The 8,976-nt window shown below is 31.6% G+C and overlaps 1 protein-coding gene across 1 annotated transcript in view; it reads left to right on the plus strand.

Annotated features, from left to right (window-relative positions):
• Positions 1-4,116, plus strand: part of pasi2 (Protein) — a 30,176-nt gene extending 26,060 nt beyond the window's left edge. The window contains exon 8 of the mRNA XM_085956633.1: positions 3,407-4,116. The gene's annotated coding sequence lies outside the window, so the exon portion shown is untranslated. The remainder of the gene's footprint in view (positions 1-3,406) is intronic.
• Positions 4,117-8,976: the final 4,860 nt, after the last annotated feature.

Below are 8,976 nucleotides of genomic sequence, written 5' to 3' on the forward strand. Positions count from 1 at the left end.
TGAAAATCCACAAAATGGTATTGGATGAACGTCAACTGAAATTGCGCGAGCTAGTAGACATGGTAGGCATTTCAAAAAGTGCTGTACATCACATATTGACTGAAAATTTGGACATGAGAAAGCTGTGCCCAAGGTGGGTGCCGCGATTACTCACAATGGAACAAAAACAGCATCGTGAGGATGTTTCAATTGAGTGTTTGGCGAAGTTTCACAGCAATAAAACAGAGTTTTTGCGTCTATTCATAACCATGGATGAAACATGGGTCCATCACTTCACACCTGAGACGAAAGAACAGTCAAAACAATCGACTGAAAGACGAGAATCGGCTCCAAAGAAGGCGAAGACAGTTCCATCTGCAGGCAAAAGGTCATGGCGTCAGTTTTTTCGGATGCGCGTGAAGTAATTTTCATTGATTATCTTCAGAAAGGAAAATCAATCAACATGTATGCATATTTGCATAATTGTATTATGCAAACTTATTGCAGTGTTTGAGTGATGAAATCAAGAAAAAACAACCGCATTTGGCGAAAAAGATAGTTTCGTTTCATCAGGATAATTCATCAGTTCACACATCCGTTATCGCAATGGCCAAAATCAATGAGTTAAAGTTCGAATTGCTTCCTCACGCACCCTATTCGCCAGATTTAGCCCCCTCGGATTATTTTCTGTTTCCAAACTTGAAAAAATGGCTCGGTGGTAAAAGATTTGCCAACAATGAAGAGGTGGAGTCTACGGTTGATGGCTATTTTGAGGAGCTCAACGATTCTCACTATAAACAGGGTATCAAAGCTATTGAACATCGCTGGAAAAAGTGTATCGACCTAAAAGGAGACTACGTAGAGAAATAAAAATATTTTTTCCCAAATTTTTTGTGTTTTCTTTGTTAGGTCGGGTACTTCTGGGACTACCTCGTAACAACCATTCCCCACAAAAAAAATACCACTGATCTAAACTAATTTAAAACTGGAAAAATATGTCATACTTATAAACTTTCTATCTGTGTCACTGTCAATATTTTCATATTTCAAATTCTTGATTTCGGTAACACATAAATCATCACTTTAATGTGATTTGATCTCATGTAGCTAATATGCTATTAACATTAATGTAGTAGGTCAAATATTATAATATTACATAATCAATTCGTATTGTATGATGTCATCATTGTCTAAATAAATGTCAGTTCGCAAATTATGGCAAATATCAGAACAAAATATAACCTTTTCTATTATATCGTATATAAATGAATTGTTATCATGTCTACATACCATATTATATTTATATCATTAAATATAATTATGAATATAAGTAGTGATAATAGGTAAATACATATTGAGCGTTAAGAAACGAGACATCGTAAGTGACATTTTGTTCAAAATATGTTTTTTGCATTATTGAATATAATATTATAATTGTTGTTGAATTTAATAAAACGCAATTTTTTATAGTACTTATTCCACTTTTAATCAATAAATTAGGACCGGTTTCGTCCGCCTCAGAGGGACATTTTTAAGTGAATGTCCAGATCGGTATTCTTATTCATGGTAATTTCAATTAATTTTAACAGTTTCTACGTGCGCGCGTACGTTAAAATTACAGTCGAACTTGGTTATTACAAGGAAGATGGGACCGACTGAATTTGCTCGTTATAAGCGTTACTCGTTATATCAGAGAATAAGTATTTTTAAATGAGCGGTACATTAAGTACACAAAAAGTCGAAAATAAAAAATCTTAAAATCATCATTAAAATCCCCAAAACAAGCATGGCATTCATAACTAAAAAAGAAGTGTTTACTGTAATGAACACTGGTAGGTACCTACGGACTTCACAAACCTTGGATTTTTCAACCATATGCGTGGATACTTTTTTATTATTGTCATCGAAACAACAATTAGGTAGGTACTTAGACACTTAACTAGTGTCGTAAACGTAATCCGACCCTGGCGGCATCCTGTCCGATCGGATTTTATTGCTTAGGGTCGAAATGTTTTTAAACGATCGACACATTAACAGTATTTTAGCTTGGTATATCCGATAAGTTGCTCGTTATAACAGTGAATAAATGTATGGAGAAAATCATAAACCAAAATGTCAACAAATGTTTCCTCATTACATCTGAGATCCCGCTATTTCCGAGATCGTAATAACCGAGTTCGACTGTACTTGCGATATTGCATCCATAGATAATATATTGAACAGACCATAGATAATAGACATAAACACCAGACATAGATAATAATTAAATAGAAAATCCACAGAGGAAACTACTAAAAACAAAGAACATGCGATTTTGACACGAGTCGAAAATGTGTAGGCATGTAGAAAATAATAGAAAACATTCATTGAGTCATCCGGTTGCTGATGTAGCGTGGTATGCGTGAGGTGACCTCATTGTTGTTCTGGCGATTTCAGCAGATTTTGTTAACTGACAATATTCATTTAAAATGTGCTACGGAATGGGAGCATCAGTCATCATCACACTTTTTTCCCGTAGTGGCAGCTTACTGTAACAGCACATGACAGCACATAACGTGATGATGTATTTAAAGCATAATCCTTATACTACATAGGTACATACTGTTACCAGACAAAAAAAGACTATAGCGCGATGACGTTTCAAATTCCAAATCAACAATTTAACATGAATATCGAAACACCTCCCCAACTAAAAGGTTGCACAGCCCTACCTTACGAACAATATTACAAACATTATCTTTCAAAAGGACGATACGAATTTTGGGTACCCACGGTGACAAAAGAAAGTACCTGCCTGCAACCAAGGGCATCGATGGTCGCTCGGCCGAAGTGACAGAAAAAAATCATCGTTAGGTTTTTACTTGGCCGGATAGCTTCCCCCTCAACCCACAGCCGTAGCGACGCGTCTCCTGCCTCCTTACCAACCATCAGGCTTTTTAAAAAAAAAGATTCAGTTTGCAATTAACCCCTAAATAAACCGGACGTGGAGAAATCGTTTCTCGACGGATGCGCCGCTCCTGCGGGGAGTGGCGCGATCGTCAAGATAAGCCGGACGATATGTTATCCTAAATTGATATCAGTGCACCCCTTGTACCGATAATGTGTTAATAATAATTCATATAACCACCCTTAAAACGAATCGCGTGTCCGATAAAGTGTTTCGGTGTTAATCCCCGCAATGTGCCTAAATATATCAATTCGCCCCAGTGTCGGCGTCAAATAAATTAAAGGTGTTACGATAATGGCCCGTAATGATGATGTGTACTCTCTGTTGTGACCTACAATGTAACCAATAATGTAACGCTACCAATGCTTGTATAATTTAGTGTAAATAAATCCAGCCTGCGCAGCGCTGTTAAATCAAAATAATGTGTGTTATCTATAACTTTGCTTTTTTTTTTATTATTGAATGATTTTTTTGTTTCAGATCCGAGGGACGAAAACGGGCCACTCTTTCCTTCGTACAATTATTATGAAATTATTAATGTAGCTGTAAGTAAAAAAAACTCATCATGTCCATTACATATCACATGAAATCACCGTCCAACTGTTGGACCACATAATCAAATTTTTAATGAATTAAATAAAATTAAATGAATTGCATAGTAGTCGCGGAATTTGAAAAACTTTCAGATAATGCAGTTATGTGACTGACATTTTTTAATTATTATTTTCAAAAACAAAATCTAACTTATAAATCTTGTCGATATTCATTATTGAATTAAACAATTGTAATTTAATTGTATACATGTTAATTGACATGAATTAATATCAGTTGGGATCAGTTTCGTTGGATTTAATTTAAATGAACACTCCGAATTGTATTACATTTTCAATAAAAAAAATCAGATAAATGCCACTGCTCCAAATCAACACCTTCATCACTTCAACACATCTGGATCCAAATACATGTAGAAAACCACAAACGTGTGAATTGAATCATGCTACGGGATTTGAATCTGTGACCGACGACTTTAGAGGCTAGTGTTCCGTCATAACTTCACTACAGTCTTTAAGGGGGAGACGCATGCCAGCAGAGAACCTAGCGGAAATATACGAAGCTTGCAATTTGAGATTTTTTTTTGATAATTTACAATTTCAACTGTATTAATTAATAAATATGTATCCGAAAACATTAAAAAGATTTTTTATTTTTTTTTAAACTTAAAGATAAACTTACAATTGTAAAAAAATGTAATAAAATGTGAATTCGTTGCAGGGTCAAATCTTATTATTGCATTATATTTTATGGTCATAATTATCATTAAAATTTAGTTTATTAAGTTTAAGATTTTCTGTCGTTTAGATTTTTGGCTAATTCATCGTTTTAATATTTTTTATATTTATTTTTAAAAACATCGATTTTTATAAAAATATAAATGTGTATAACTTGAAAGCCTTTTTATTTATATCAAATCAAGCTTCAATATTGTGACCATGCCTAAAATAAAATTTGATATAAATAAAAAGGATTTCAAGTTATACACATTTATATTTTTGTAAAAATCGATGTTTTTTAAAATATATATATAAAAAATATTAAAACGATGAATTAGTTAAAAATCTAAATGACAAAAAATCTTAAACTTAATAAACTAAATTTTAATAATAAATATGGCCATAAAATATAATGTAATAGTAAGATTTGACCCTGCAACGAATTCACATTTTATTACATTTTTTTTACAATTGCCAGTTTATCTTGAAATTAAAAAAAAAATAAAAAATCTTTTTAGTGTTTTCAGATACATATTTATTAATTACTACAGTTGAAATTGTAAATTATCAAAAAAAAATCTCAAATTGCAAGCTTCATATTTCTCCGTTAGGTGCCCCTCTTTTCGCCTCTGATAGTATAAGCATCCCTTTAAACGCTTGAAACAGGCAAAGCTGTATGTATATTTTTTGGGTGAGCTTAGAATTTTTCATCATTCCTCTAGTTGTATATGTGTTTAAGGGATTGTTTATGTACGAAGTCATACTTTAGAGGGGGAGGGGTCTGATATAATGTGATGAAGGGGGTAGACGAGGTTGTAGAAAATCTGAAATAGAAAATCACAAAACCAATAAAATATAAACTAGAAAATATTCTGTGAGACATTATACCTACCGAAATCGATCATTTACAACAAAAGTGCTTCTTGGTAAATAGGGGAAGGGGGTTTAAAAATGTGACAATTTAGCGTGTCCGGAAACTTGTACGTGTGCAGTTCGCCGTATCACACTTCACTGTGAAATATTGTATCGCAAATATTTGGCCGTATATTAAAGACCGTCCAACCTCTTTGGGTCATATAGTACTGACATAAAATTCATCTCGAAATAAAACACGGTTCTTGTCGGTTTACACTTTACAGGAAGCCAGCAGCAAACAAATTTTGAAAATGGCTGATATACTGGATTATTTGTTAGAGATTATAGGTTAGGTTTTCTTTCTTGAATTCATGAATTTTGCCAAAATCAGCTATGAAAATTGAATTAATGTTCATATTGAATCTAATAAAATTGGAGACCGTATAATGTACAATCATCTCTTTCCGATAAAAAAGCTCACGATGAACTGTGCCACGGTGAAATGTTTTACGTACAATTTACATCTAACCGCAATTTAGACGGGGAGATATTGTGAGTATAGTGACAATGGGAGAGAGTTTAAAAATAATGCTAATTTCTTTTCTTCAAAACGTCAGTTGGTGTTTAAATGTATAACGCTGTCCAAATGATATTAAAGCAAGCAAAACTCATCCAGACCAGAGTCTAGAAACTAAATAAATAGATTATTATTATAATAACTTCACACTGAGTATTTACAGTTAATACAAAGTGTGCAAGCTCAAATGACATGGGAGGGTTTTCATATTAGTATCTGCCTTTGATAATATCATTGTGACTTATTATGAGTGCCTTTTACTATACAAAATTAAATTTGATGTGGATAATAATCGTTTAATGGTATATATTAGGTATGGCTAACAGGTCGATTCAATATCGACCGAATTTGTAATTTTACGACATCGCTATGTCTATCTGCATTACAAAAAAGATTTGACATAAATTGAGTGTTTGAATTAAAAACTGCAACGAAGAAATAAAGCAATACATAACATGACCAGTAGTTGCTTAAAGAATCATTTTTCTAAATACACATTGATAACAAGATATTTCAATTAAATTTTTTACCTTAATACGCTGTAGAAATCGAAAATGTTATAGAGAAATATGACTATTATTTAGTATCAACATTTTATTTCTTTTGCAGACAGATTTAATTTTTCGGGATCATTTAAAAAGGCACACTGATTACTAAAATTGATATAACTCTTGTATTATTCATTCAATTTAAATAAATCTTTGAAATATTTATAGGTTTTGAATTTTTCTATTATGTATTTACATTTTAAGTAAACTTTGTGTATAAGTGGAATGAAAAAAACATGTCAAATATAGTTTTTTGGTATTTTTTAGCCTTCTTTTATACAAAATGACATAGATAGAAAGTCTATGATAGAAGTAAATAATAAAAGGAAGATAAACTAAAACTGGAGCTAAATATAATACTCTTCAAGATATTTAGAAGATGGAGGGCCATTTTATGTTTATTACTGTCTCAAACACCTCATACCTACCGAACTGATCATTATTTTGACAAATTTATTAATATTTAAATTTATAAATTTCTTAAAAAATATATCGGACCGAATATAACTAACATCATAAAATGATAGCTACATAATATATTATTAAGTAATTTCAACTTTAAAAAAAATCATAATATGATTAAAATTTTTTTATTTTAATCATGTCTTGCATCCTGTAACACCGGCGCCGATAGGGCGCGATGGGTTAAGCAGATTTAAATTTAAAACCGATTGCGATACATATTAAAAAAACAAAACAAAATCATTTGACGTTATTTATAGTCGATTCCTTATGTTGAATTTAAAAATGAATGTCTCATTGTATGCTTATAAGCTTATAAGGAAAATATACATGGAGAACTTCTGAGAATGTTATGATGCAATCATAAATAAATATTTTTAATTAAACATATCTATTTTTAAGAAACATTTGATCTATAAAATGGACTAGTGTCAATTGACTGATGTCATCTAATGTTCAAGTACCTATATCATTGTTTATGAAGTTCTTGTATGGAAATGGAGACTAAATATAATATGTGAAATTGAAGCAAAAAAGGGACCTCTAATTCTCATACAAAGATGGCACTTCAAACTGAAACTTGTTCCAGTTTTATAAGGAAATTATTGATGGCTTCGTTTGGAAGAAGATTCAATGTCTTTGAATTTCATTAACTTTATTTATGTTTATGTCATATTTTGTTGTCCGAATAATGTTCATTTAAATTTCTTTGTAATAAACAGGCTCGACGAATTTATAGTGTGAATTATACCTTCAAGCTGGTTTTTCATTCATAAAGAATGTGTTTCTTTTTATATACAGATATCAAAGATTATTGTTGTTAAAAAAATTTGGTAATCACAAGACATTTATGTATAGTAATCCGAGGGAAGTATTACTGGTTTTTTTAATAGTTGATTTTAAGTTACCATAAAACCACCACCTAGTTGAAGAAATTCTATGATTTTTTCCTGTTTACAAAACGTTTTTAATTGAAAATGGTACATGGATGGCATATTGATATCGCTTCCAAGAATATCATTCCCTTTATGTTAATTTATTTGAGGCTATAAGTTTTAAAATCAGTAACCTCCATTTTTACTTTTAATAATAGGTACCTAAGTACTTTCATGTCATAATATGTGTATTCATAAAATATCAAATATATTCTTTATAACACTACAACAGGCTGTGAGGCCCAATGGCAGTAGTGTAGTGAAACAGTAGTGGAATTAGTAATATAATCGAAACAATCACAAACAGCACCTAGGCTTTGAGGACATCACATGAATTTGTTGTGACCTCACTAGAATCGAACCCGAAGTCCCTGGATAAAAGGCCAGTATTTTGCGCACTAGACTATGGGGGCCAGAATGGCAGAATATGGAAGTTACTGACTTTGAAAATAACAGTCTCATTTTCTTGTAATGACACCATGACATTTGTGCAAGTTTTTTTGTGGATTATTTGGTAAAACAGGCAACTTTGCATTTAAATCGATGGATAATAGTAGAATTTTGTTGAAAATAAAGGATTTATGTATCAACAACATCTACACTTTGCAAGGTTTACCTTAATTCAAATATTTTGTTTAATATAATTTTTTTATGAATGCCTTCGAGAATATTCATTTTTTTTCAATACTGTAATTGCCATATGGGTGTGCGCCGTAAATACATATTGCGGGAACAGTTTGTCTCAACTATAATTTTATATAAAATCACAAGTCATAGTGAACCGACAAACCATCACGTAACAGCTTCTGGTTCGCCTTGATGTATGGTTGAAACTCCTCCGGATAAGTTGCAGGGATCTACGACTGTCTGAATCCTACTACACTCACAAAATGGTAACACTTTCAAGCTCCATTTCAACTAAAGTGCTTTTTAAGGAATACCCCTTTCTCTTTAGGGAGATGCTTTTTGGAAACTATTGCTTAAATCCTTGTTCTATTAATGTTTGTGATTTTTACATGTAACAGCGGACGTACTGATCTGTGATTGGTTTTGTCAGTTTAGTGATGTCACATCAGTAAAGGCTTAGAAAAAAAAACAAATCCGCCATAAAGAATGTTTCATTTTCATGTTAATAATAATTGATAATTGAATTATCTAAAAAGTATGGTTTTTGCGCTTCCCTTTCGTTCATTAATATTTTAATTGAAAAATATATTATTTTTATAGTGTTAAATAATGAGTGTACATTTTTAATAAATAAACCTGAGAATAACGACGTGTGACTAATAAAGTCTTATGTATTAATGAATTGCTTGAATTTAATGATATCCGTTTGTCCGTGAATATTGAAATCTTATTTACCATTCAATTTTAAAATATTCATTTTATTGCTCTAATCTTA

Source organism: Rhyacophila brunnea, unplaced genomic scaffold (genome assembly GCF_057557595.1).
Source record: "Rhyacophila brunnea isolate RB1 unplaced genomic scaffold, BYU_Rbru_1.0 scaffold_6, whole genome shotgun sequence".
Taxonomy (NCBI): Eukaryota; Metazoa; Arthropoda; class Insecta; order Trichoptera; family Rhyacophilidae; genus Rhyacophila; species Rhyacophila brunnea.